The 11,657-nt window shown below is 40.1% G+C and overlaps 1 protein-coding gene across 3 annotated transcripts in view; it reads right to left on the bottom strand.

Moving 5' to 3' along the window:
* The window catches only part of FAT3 (FAT atypical cadherin 3), a 760,616-nt gene that overhangs the window by 83,067 nt on the left and 665,892 nt on the right, over positions 1 to 11,657 (bottom strand). The gene's annotated exons all lie outside the window — the stretch shown is intronic.

An 11,657-nucleotide genomic window follows, 5' to 3' on the forward strand; every position in this document is an offset into this window, starting at 1 on the left:
TCAACAATTATATGGAGAATGGATTGGAATGGAAACAACTTGAGGGAAAGAAACCACTTACAAGGCTGCTGAATTAATAATGTAGGAAAGAAGTGATAGTCTTGAATGAAGGCCATGGCTGTGTTAGTGGAGGCAAGAGATGTGGTAGAAGTACAAAAGGCAAACCTTGGCAACTGATAGGTTGGTTATGTTGGTGAGGGAGATGGAGGGCCCGAGGATAACACTTCGATAATGAACTCAAAAATCTGGAAGAATGATGGCCACAACAAAATAAAGGCTTTTGCTATAGGTGAGGTTAAGATGTCTAAAGGACAATCAGTTTGAAATAACTAATAGGAAGTTAGTGATATCACACTGATGTGGTGGAGGGACCTGGACCTTTAAAAGGAAAAACCATGTCCTTGAAATCAACCTATTCCCTGAATTTTCCCATGCATTTCAGTAGTCCAGCACCTCTGCCCAAGGCATCTGGCCCACCCTAGCCCACCTAGATCACTTAATTAGCTTACTTGATAGTCCTTTCACTGTCAGTCCTGGCCCACCCCAGATTACTTACCCCTCTTTAATCCCATCTCAGTTCTTTCACTGTCCTTTTTGAATATAAGCATCAGTCTCACCCTTTAAGTTGCAGATTCCCTAAGAATCTTACAATAAACCTTGTCATTGGACTGGAAGAAGGTTTGAGTGTATGATTTCATTCTAGGTAGATGCTGCCCTGTACCCTGATATTTTGGGGTTCACAGCAATCCCAAACTACATCATCAGGTTTTCCAGTACCCCAAACCGAATCAACATGAATTTAGGAGAAAGCATGAACTTTATCTAATGACCATTTGATTCTTACTATTGCCAGGAGATGTATGGTCACCAAAAGGAATTGTCACAGTCATGGAGGATCATAAGACTACAGATTTACAGCTGTAAGGGACATAAGGAGTCATCTAGTCCAGCCCTGACTCATTTCCAGGTGAGGAAACTGAGGTCCAGTAAGTTTAATTAACATGTCTAAGATCACACGGGTAATAAAGGATGGCTATGAACTTGAGGCTTTTACAATCAAGTCCAGTGCACTTTTAGGGACCCAGTGCAGATTTCAAGTTGATGGTCAAGCCCTCTAGATGTTCTGTTAGAGGTGCCATCAGACTTGAACATTACACAAAGTCTCAGATTAAATACAGCTTTTCTCCCACCCCCAAGTAAAAGAGTTTTTCATCCTGACTTTCTACACAGGAAAAACCAAGAGGATGAAGAATGCCTAGTTTGCAGTCTATGATTCATATATTTGGGGGAAAAAAAACTGCAAAATGACAATGAGGTATGCCCAGAACTGTACAGGAAAGGGGGCTTGACTGCCCATGGAAAATTTCATAATTCTTTTGGTGACCCCATGCTTCTCCCTAAACCAAAGACTTAACTTTTTTTTTTTTTAATACAAATATTCTTCTGGTGCTGTTGTATGACTGACTATCAGCATTGGAATATTACAGATTCTGAAGAGGCAGTTGAAGGACAACAAAAGTAGAAAGGAGAATGCATGATGATGTAAGCAGCTTGGAATACAAGGAAAAAAACCAAAGAATTACACTGGACAAGCAGAGTCAGAAATTTTATACTAAAACCCAAAACACACGTATGGGAAAATGATGGGTTGGCCAAATGGCAGGGATGTGGGATAGATAACCAACTGATGGCTTCAGATTTCACTGAATCCACATGATGTCAAAGAATGTGAAGAAGGCCCCAGCACACAGTGTCTGGTAGTGAATTTATAGGAGGACATGGGAAAGAGTTGCCCAGTGTGAGCTAATATTTGCATTACTTAAGTTGGCATGTTCATGGATCCATTACATTGTTAGAATCATGGTTTCATCTCTTTATATTTGTGTTTTTTGATTTGCCTTTCTCTGTTCAACAGTGTTTACTGACTTATAAAGAGCTCAACCATCTGTTCAAATATGTCAAATTTCTCATTTGTCTTTTCTAATTCTTCTATAAGTATTGTAATTTTCCTCCTTATAGCTCTCTTTGTTTTCTATTCTTTTTTTTGAGCTTCTAAATTATTCTTCTAGTTCGTGTGGCTATTTTTTTTCTCATTTCTGTGAATCTATGTGTTGTTCTTCAAATATTGCTGCTTTCTCCAGTTTTACTTTTTGCTCAGAATATTCATTTTTCAAGGACCTAGTTTCTGTGTACTCTTTTTCTTTACTTTTTATGTTTAATTTTCCCTGAGTTTTCTTTGTGAGGATTTACTATTGTTTCTTTACTTCATTTGGTGCCTTTCTTGCTGTTTAGAGGCAATGGATTTAGACTCAACTATTCATTCAGTCATCTCACCAGAAATCTTGCCTTCTTATTTGAGAGATAAAATATACATGGCCAAAACAAATTCTAGAGACAAAGCAAGTACATGAGAATGGGAACCAAGTCATCTATGGAAGTCTTGTGGGGCTTGAATAAAAACAGTCTTAAACTAATTAGTAAGGTTCCAAAAAGAAAACAGAGCCGACATGAAGCCACAGTGTTCAATATTTTTTTTAAAAATTCATAGAAAGAACAATGCTTTCACTTAACACCAAATCCAGAGGATAGCTAAGTTCTCAACTTCTCATACCTGCTTACTTTTTAATGACAACACCACGTGAAACAGTTTTAAGCAGCTGTGCTTAAAGATCATCCCTCAGTATTCTAAGCTTTTTAAGATTTTTAGGTCTTATGGTAAATTCCATTCTCTGTTTTAATCTGCACCCATGAAGTCACTGCCTTTCTTTGGGAAAACATTTTTTTGATAATAGTCTCCATTGTGAAGGGATTTCAGGGAACAAATTGTATTCAACTTTTCTTTTTTTCTTTTTAAGTGCTAGGAGAAAACCAACAGGCCTAAACATTTGTTACCATTTTCTGCAGTACACAATCACATTGCATCGACAACAAAAACACTGAGACTAATCTTTTTCCCCCTCTTTTTATAAATGCCTACAGCTGATATGAAATAAAACAGAAAGTTGCCATGAGGAGGTCCAGGAAATTAGCAATTACTTTTTAAGTTGGCAATTACTTTTAAATAGTCTCTAATTGCTTCTTTCAGAGTGCCTTTTAAAAGTTTTTCATGGGGTGATGACTAAAGCTGGCAAGTTCCCACCAGGCAGAACACCAAAGCATAGGTCATCAGACTTTACTTAGGGCCAATAAGAGGTAGAAGGAAGTATGGCTCATAGAACCAGAATGAGTGACTCTGATGACTCTGATTCTAACGTTAGTCTAGGCTGAATTCTCTGAACCACTCCTGCCCAGTAGGCAAGAATTTACCGGAGCTCTGAGCTGTTTTGGAGAACTGTGACCTCAGTTTTGTCCCTTTATTCTGTAATGAGAAAAGTGGTGATGGGGGAAAGGGTGCAGTAGACAAAAGGAACTGGAAACTTAATTCAATAAACTTTTTTTAGGTGCCTTACTAGGTGCAAGGTTTTTGTTATGTGTCTATCATGTGAGGGGAAATTGGCGTTGGGGTGAGGAAGACATGGTTCAAGTTCAGCCTTTGTGACCCCAGTCAAATGGTTTAACCTCTTACGGCTCTGGGCAACTCTCTTAGACTATAAGTTGTGAAACAGGTGCTGATCTATTTTTCTCTCCTAATTTATTCCCCCAGTATTCCCTACATGAATGAAATTTTAGGTCTGTTAAAAAAAAAAAGCAAGATCTATTTCATGGATCACTGGATAAAAAAATGAATCACTTGATTAATGAGGCAGCTAGGTGGCATAGTGGACTGTGGAAGGCTTGGGTTAGAATCCTGCCTTAGGTACTTAACAGCTGTGTGACCCTAGATGAGTCACTTAATCTCTGTCTAGCTGTTTTCACTCCCGTAAAATGTGGATAATAACAACACCTACCTCGAGGGGTGGTGGTGAAACTCAAATGGGATAACATTATGTAAGGTGCTTCTCAAACATCAAGCAACTACATAACAGCTAATCTGTAAAACCAGTATAATAACAGCATCTACCTTGCAAGGTTGTGAGGATCAAATGAGATAATCTATGTAAAGCACTTTTTTAAACCTTAAAATACCATGCAAATGTTAGTAGCTAGCTATTCTTCTTCTTCTTCCTCTTCCCATCATCACTAAGGGGTTAGTGTCTGAGAGTGATAAGTCACTTGACTTTTAGCTGGGCTGGCTGAACAATGAAGAAAGGATCTGCTCCCAAGTTCAGTGCAGAAAGCCTTTCTAGCACATGTGCTGACCCAGCTTTTACTCCACCAGCATAACCTCCACGACCTATCACCTCCATAAGTGAGACTTTTGTGAGGAAGAACAGATATTGCAGGTGACCCAAAGGACAATGAAGAGATACTTGCTGGGTATGAACAATTAATAATGCATCCTCAATGATGATGTGCATGTGCAAGAAGCTGCATGAGACATTATTTGTTTGTTTGTTTTTTGCTTTTTGGAGGGGAGAAGGCAGGGCAATTGGGGTTAAGTGACTTGCCCAAGGTCACATGGCTAGCAAGTGTTAAAAGTGTCTGAGGCTGGATTTGAACTCAGGTCCTCCTAACTCCAGGTGCTCTATTCACTGCGACACCTAGCCGCCCCGCATGAGACATTATTAAGGACATGTACAATGGGAAAGAAATACTAGGCTGGTCCTGTAGGGTGTGCATTAGAGGGATGAATGGCCTCAGTGCCTAAGACATGCATCTGAGAAATGTGAAAAGAACACAATGTGGAAGGGTGGAAAAATCACTGGCTCTGACTCAGAGGATCTGGGTTCTAGTTCTACCTTTGACCTTCATGACCTTGGCCAAATCACTTAATTTCCCTAGGCCTCAGTTTCCTCATCTGTACGTTGAAGGAGTTAGACTAGCTGGCCTGTGAAGTTCCTTTGAGTTCTAGATATATGATCATATGAAGCAAAAAAAGTCAGGGGTTCTTAAACTGGGGTCTTTGAACTTTAAAAAATTTGGTAATTTTATTCCTACATAATCAGTTTCTTTTGTAATTCTATGTTTTTTATTTTATGCATTTAAGATTAGTCTAAGAAGGAGGCCCATAGACACGACCAGATTGCAAAGGGGTCCAGAAAGTTTCTAGTATGTTGAAGAGATCCTCAGATTGCAAAGGGGTCCAGAAAGTTTCCAATACATTGAAGAGATCCTCAAAGGAGAATTAATGAAAGGAAACAGACAAAGATATAAAGATCACACATGAAGATGAAAACAACAGCAACAACTTAAACTGCACTCAAAGATTTGCAAAGCAAGGAGGTGTGGAGAAGCTGCAATCTGCACTGACAAGGGAATGTCTACATTGCAGAGATCACAGATCCATTTATATGGCTTTCAGAGCTCTGAGCCACATACAGAAATTCTAATTTCCACATAAAGAAATTCCAAGGGTACTGGGTAATCCTCATTAGCACAGCATTTAGGGATACACTTAGTAACCTCATGATTTGACCTTATGAGACATCAGGTATAGGTATCACACAGAACTGAATCAGAGATGGTCCTTTACATAACCTGAGGGCAGAAAGATCTGCACTGACTGACTCCTCCATCTGTGATCCCCATTGGGTGAGGGATGGGGAGGCTATCAGGCTGCATGGTGAAATGTATCTAAATACCACTGGGAAGCAGAAGGATTCAGCAGTGAGTTTTCTAGATTCTGAGCCAAGATTCCAGGACTCTTCAATCAGTTCTCCTACCTGCTGTGCTGTGTGACGAGGGAAAGTCACTTAACCTGCTACTCCTCAGTTTCCTCATCTGCAGGTAGGAGAGATCACTATCCATCATTCATCTACTGTAAGGATTACTGGTAAGTTCTTTGAATGCCCTAAAGAAAGGCTTCAGACAGATGATTATATTTTTGTTATCTACAACAAGCAGAGGGCTTAGACCTCAATGTCCTCCAGAGAATGACTCATGTCTCTTGGCCTTTGTGGGTGGAGAAGGGAGAAGGAAGATTGTTTAATTTTTACTGACATTTTAACGACTCCTCAGCTGCCATCAAAGATTTAACACTTCAGAGAATAACTAAGCTTTGGAAGAGAAAAAAATAACATCCGTATTAAATCACTGACATAGAGAACTTAGAAATAATGCCATCCACCCTCCTGTGGTGCCTGGCAAAGACACTAAACAGTATAGTGCCAAATAAAGGACAAACATTCCTCAAGACTAACTCCTTCTCAAAACATTGTGGATCCTAATTCTTGGTACAGTATGAAAACTGCCTCATTGAGGAGGCAGGAGATGAGGGTTTGAGTCCTGATTTTGTCACAAAATAGCTTTGTGGTCTTGGACAAATCACTCTGGAACTCAGTTTCCTCACTTGTAAAAGGAGTTAATAATCCTTGCACTGCCTACTTCACAGAGTGGTTATGAGAAAAACACTCTACCCACTTTAAAGGTTTATGTAAATGGGGGGTTATCTTCATGATCTATGAGAAGGCTGCTGCTGTTCGGGGAAATGAGTACGATTTTAATAATATACAGGCCCAGCAAGCCAGAGATAATCCATTCAAAGCTCCAAGGATAAGCCAACAGCTGTGACATCATAACTCATGTATCTCCCCCCGCACTGGATTGCTTCAATGCTCTTTGCTTGGGGAAAAGCTGCAAAACCATCTGTTGCAGAAGGCTGTTTCAGAAGTTTCTGCTTTCGGCACGAGTGGGGAAGCATCTGTGCCCCAACTCTGGCAGAAATACTTTTCCTGATTTTGATCATGACTGACCTTCATCGAAGCATACATTTCCCCAAACAAATATAGCCATATGGACAGTTTGCAGTTTTAGCATGTCAGGTCATCTGTTACCCCCTTCTTGGAGGAGGTCAGTTGAGGAGCTATTTCTTGGCTCTGTCTCCCTTGCACCATCAAGCAGAAGGGTCCAATGCTATAATATCCTGCTTTATGGAAACCTAGATAGGTGGGAACTGGGTAATTCAGAACGATTCCTTCCTTCATTCAGCAAACATATATTATGAAGCTTCTACACACATACAAAGACAAAATGAAATAGTTCTTGCCCTCAAGGATTTTATTAATGCAAACAAGTATAGTACAGTCTTACATAGAGGCATATGAATGTATATGATTATAGATATCTATGTATATATATATGTATGTGTATCTGTATGTATGTCTATGCATGCATGTATCTATCTATCCAAGCCTTCTTGTAACTGTCTTGGGGGAGGGGAAGGAGAAAGGGGGGAAAAAAACCAAAGTAAAAAATACACAGCAGAGAGCAAAATAAAACCTACAAGGAAGTAAAGAAAAGATGGACAGCTCTGAACACAATGTGTATTATTTATTATATAGGCTTTTTTGAAATGTAAATGTATTGCTTTATATTTTGAATCCTCTCATATTCTGCTGTGTATAGGGCAATTTGTTTCATTTATTTTGTATTTAGGTTTTTTTCTTTTCTTATTTTGTTTTTAAGTTTAAAATTACCCCCAAAATGCCCGGCTCCTTTCATGAGGAGGACTCTAAGAATAACAGAATAATTATGAGATGAATTCCTATTTCTAGATCTTAACACTTGGGAGATTTTTGTGATGAAAGTGGGGAGAGTCCAATGAGAACTGAAAGCTGGAATGACCAGCGTAGATGCAGACACACATGTGATTTTAAGGACTTTAAGAAATTATGTATTAAAGGTGGGGCTGATACCATGCCAAAGGGCCTGCCTGAATCACTTCTAACATTTTTATCTATGTTTTATACCGGTTCCATTAGTCACCAGTCTTAGTAGGGCTCTGGAGGTAGAGGAAGAGGTAAGGAAAAAGGAGGAGATTAGAGTCATTCTAAATGCCAAGTACTATTTTTTTTTTTCCAGGAGTGTGGTGGTACCTTAAGGAGTCACAGTGTATATAACATGGCAGTCTCAGGAAGTTTCATAGCTGGTTAGGTTGGGAGTGCAGGGGTGAAGGCTTCTCATTTTAATGGTGCCAATGATATTTATATCCAACTGCTTAAAAGGCTGAGATCATGTATCACTCTGGCAAACCCTAAATTCACTTTAAAAAAAAAATTGGGAACCCCTAATGTCACCCAAACTAGAAGTGCAGTGGCCACTCACAAGCCAGATCCCAATCCTGACCCATATGGAAGCTTTAACCTGAGAAACAGGGAAATTTTGTTTTTCCATTCTGGGTTAGTTTGCCTTTACTTAGAAGGCCTGGTGATCCTCTTCTTCCAGGGGCTCACTACATTGGCACCTGACTCATTGCAGGCATTTAGTGTGGCCACCCAATAGGACTTCCCAATAGGAAGTCCTATTTCAAACTCAGAACTTTTGAGCTCAAGGGATCTGCCAGCCTCCTTTATCAGAGATTATAGGCATGCATCCTACCTGGTGAAAACCCTAAATTCAAAACCAGAATACCTTTTATGTTTTCATTATGGACATTCCACCCACTCTTTCATATTACCTTACTAAAGATTTAACCTATCTCATAATTTTTCAAGTGTCATAATTTTCAAAATTTTCTTCACAATTTTCAAAACGTGACAGATTCATAACTACAGTCAGTCAGCAGTTAAGTGAAATGACTAGATGGTCTGGTTAAAGGCCATAGGTTAACATATCAAGAAGTGGAAGGGACCTTATAGTCTGTGTCCTGTCATTTCACAGATGAGGAAACTGAGGCCCAGAGAAGTTTAAGTAACTTGCCCAGGGTACAGAGGTAGTAAGAATCAGAGGTAGGATTTGAATCCTGGTCATCTAACCCCAAAGACAATGTTTTCTCCAAATCTAAAGCATTTTGTGTCAATGAACTCATTAGTGTTTTGTAGACATCATAAAGATGAACACTAAGATGAACTTTTGATTAGCTGCCTATTCCCTTGTTGCTTGGGAGGTCTTAGGCTTTGATTTTTGTTTGGGAAAACTAAACTCAATATGGATTTGCTCTTAGAAGAACTCAGTGTAGGACATCAAATTTCAGCTCTTTATGCTACCGCTTTCATGGTTCAAGGCCAGGCTTTGACATACATTTTCTTTAGTAGCATTTGATTTTTTTTTTCAATTTTTTGACTTTTTGGAGGGGGAAGGCAGGGCAATTGGGGTTAAGTGACTTGCTCAAGGTCACATGGCTAGAGTGTCTGAGGCCAGATTTGAACTCAGGTCCTCCTGACTCCAGGGCTGGTGCTCTATTCACTGCACCACCTAGTCACCCTTGACATACATTTTCTATATGATCCTGGACCAATCATGTAAACTGCCAGTGCTCAAGGCAGTTCTTTAAGACTGCAAGTTACAGACTGGTTGCCTCAATAAAGGAACTGGGAACTGCATATACCAAGGAAATCACAGGTCTGAGATTTTTTAAAAATGCTAGTCATTTGTTTGATCTTACTTTTTCTTGTTTTCAAAGAGGGCAAACACTTCAAATACATAAAATATTTATCCAAGTATATAAATGAGTATGTTCTATGTAACTTAAAAAAAAAAAAAACCTAACATAGGAAAAACTAGGCTAAGGAAGCTCCTTCTACCTTCTTGAATTTCTTCTTTTTTTTTTTTGCCTTTTTTTGGGAGGGCAATTGGGATTAAGTGACTTGTCCAAGGTCACACGGCTAGTTTGTGTGTATGTGTGTGTTAAGTGTCCGAGGCTGGATCCAAACTCAGGTCCTCCTAACTCCAGGGCCAGCGCTCTACTCACTGTGCCACTAGCTGCCCTTGAATTTATTCTTTATGATTATACCTCTAATATTGGGCCAAAGACATTGTTTCAAGAGATTATGATAGATCAGGCAATTCCCTTATATATAATTTAAGAAGAAGTCACTGTGATAGGTTCCATTCAATTAGATAAACGTTTATTTTGTGGTTACTGAGTGTTAGTCTCTGAACATAAAAATGACGAAAATAAATGTTCCCTACTCTCAAGGAGCTTCTAGTCTACTAGCAAATTCTTGGAACTTCTAAGGCAGCACAGAGACCTTAGAAAATATTCTAAGCCTCTCACAATAGCTATATTCTTAGAATAGGCTAGCAGATTTGTTTGTCATAACCCTGTCTTCCTCCACGTTCTTGTTTACTGCAAGGAATAACAATCCTTCACCCCTCTCTTGTGGCTGGAAATAAAACAACTCTTGGGGCACAACATAATGTATTTTCCTACAAAAATCACCCTTTCTTTTTGCCTGAAATCCTCACAGATATCCTTTCTCCATTACCATAGATTCCCTGAGCTTGTCTGAGAGGCCCTAAATTAGGTGCCTAAACACCAATCTGTCTCCATGAAGGAGGCAGAATTAGTGCTCAGGACGCTAACCCAAAGGGCACAGCAGAAAAGGTGTCCTCATCTTTCTCGAAAGTACTATGCTTTGCAAATGTTGGGCCATTAGTTCATGTCACTGGTTTATGGGAGTGAAGAAGTTTCCATTTTACAGGAAAATTGAGAGTGTGTTAAAGCCAGGGCAAGTGGCACGTTCTTGTGTAGAACTCATAAAATTCATGGCACGATCATTTTTTTTCATCTTTGACCCACACAGCTCATCCTTTTATTGTGGTTGGTTCATCTCTGAACAAAGGCTCTCAGGGTAACGAGCACCTGCATGTCACTCAAGAGCTGGGGGGGGTGAAAGTATAAAGAACAGGCCTCTTGGGCTTGGTGACAGTCATTATTGCGGCCCCAAGCATTAGAGGGTCCCCGTTCTTGTCGGTCCTCTGTGCTGCGGCCACATCTTATACAGTGGAAAGAGTGTTGTGCTGGAGACAGAGAATATAGGTTCAAATCCTGCTGTGACACGAGGTCACCTGTACATGACCTTGGACAAGTCACTGTACAATGAAGTGGGTAGACTAATGGCTTCTGAGGTTCCAGGCATGTGGTGGAGGATCCTTTGAGCGAAGCTGCCTTCAGGTGCAGGAGAAGGTCCAACTCAACCAGGCCCCAGACGTCCACCTGTCCTTTGTTCTCCAAGGGCATGTATCCTTTGTCAAGCTTGCCCATCTTCTACTTATCATAATGGATGAGGTTCCATCTGCCTTCAAGCTCAGTAATACAGAAACCTCTAGACTCCGCCCATTCTCCTCCAAGCCCTACTAAAGAGTAAGAAACTGCTACTTCTGCATGAGGTGGCTTTCCTTTCACTCTCACTGGCTCCTCAGAGAAGCATTTAAGCAGCTTAAGAACTGGGGTTGAGAGGACCCCAGAGGCCACTTAGCCTAGTCTATGACTGACCAAGTATCCCTTAAACAACCCCTTCCACAAATGTCCATCTAGATTTCACTAGAAGATGTTTCATACCAAACACATACATGGGCTGCTGCTCAGTAGGGGTTGCTAGGTGGTGCAACAGATAGAGAGTTGGACCTGGAGTTAGGAACATCTGAGATCCAGTTTGGCCTCAAGCACTTACTAGCTGTGTGACCCTGGGCAAGTCACTTCACCTCAGTTTCCTCATCTGTAAAATGAGGATCATAATAGCGTTTACCTCCCAGGGTTATTGTGACAATCAAATGATATAATAAAGTGCTTATATAGTGCTTGGCACATAGTTAGCACTGTATAAATGTCAGTTCTGAAGATAGTTCTACTTCTGCTTGGTGAAGTTTTCTCTAAGTCAAAGCTGAATTTGTATTTGTGAAAATTCTATCTCTTGCTCCCAGTTTTTTCCACTGGGACCCAGGAAGCAAGTCCAATC

The sequence above is a fragment of the Petaurus breviceps genome, unplaced genomic scaffold (genome assembly GCF_028583685.1).
Source record: "Petaurus breviceps papuanus isolate PSGF00001 unplaced genomic scaffold, PetGlider_PUasm1.0 91133, whole genome shotgun sequence".
NCBI lineage: Eukaryota > Metazoa > Chordata > Mammalia > Diprotodontia > Petauridae > Petaurus > Petaurus breviceps.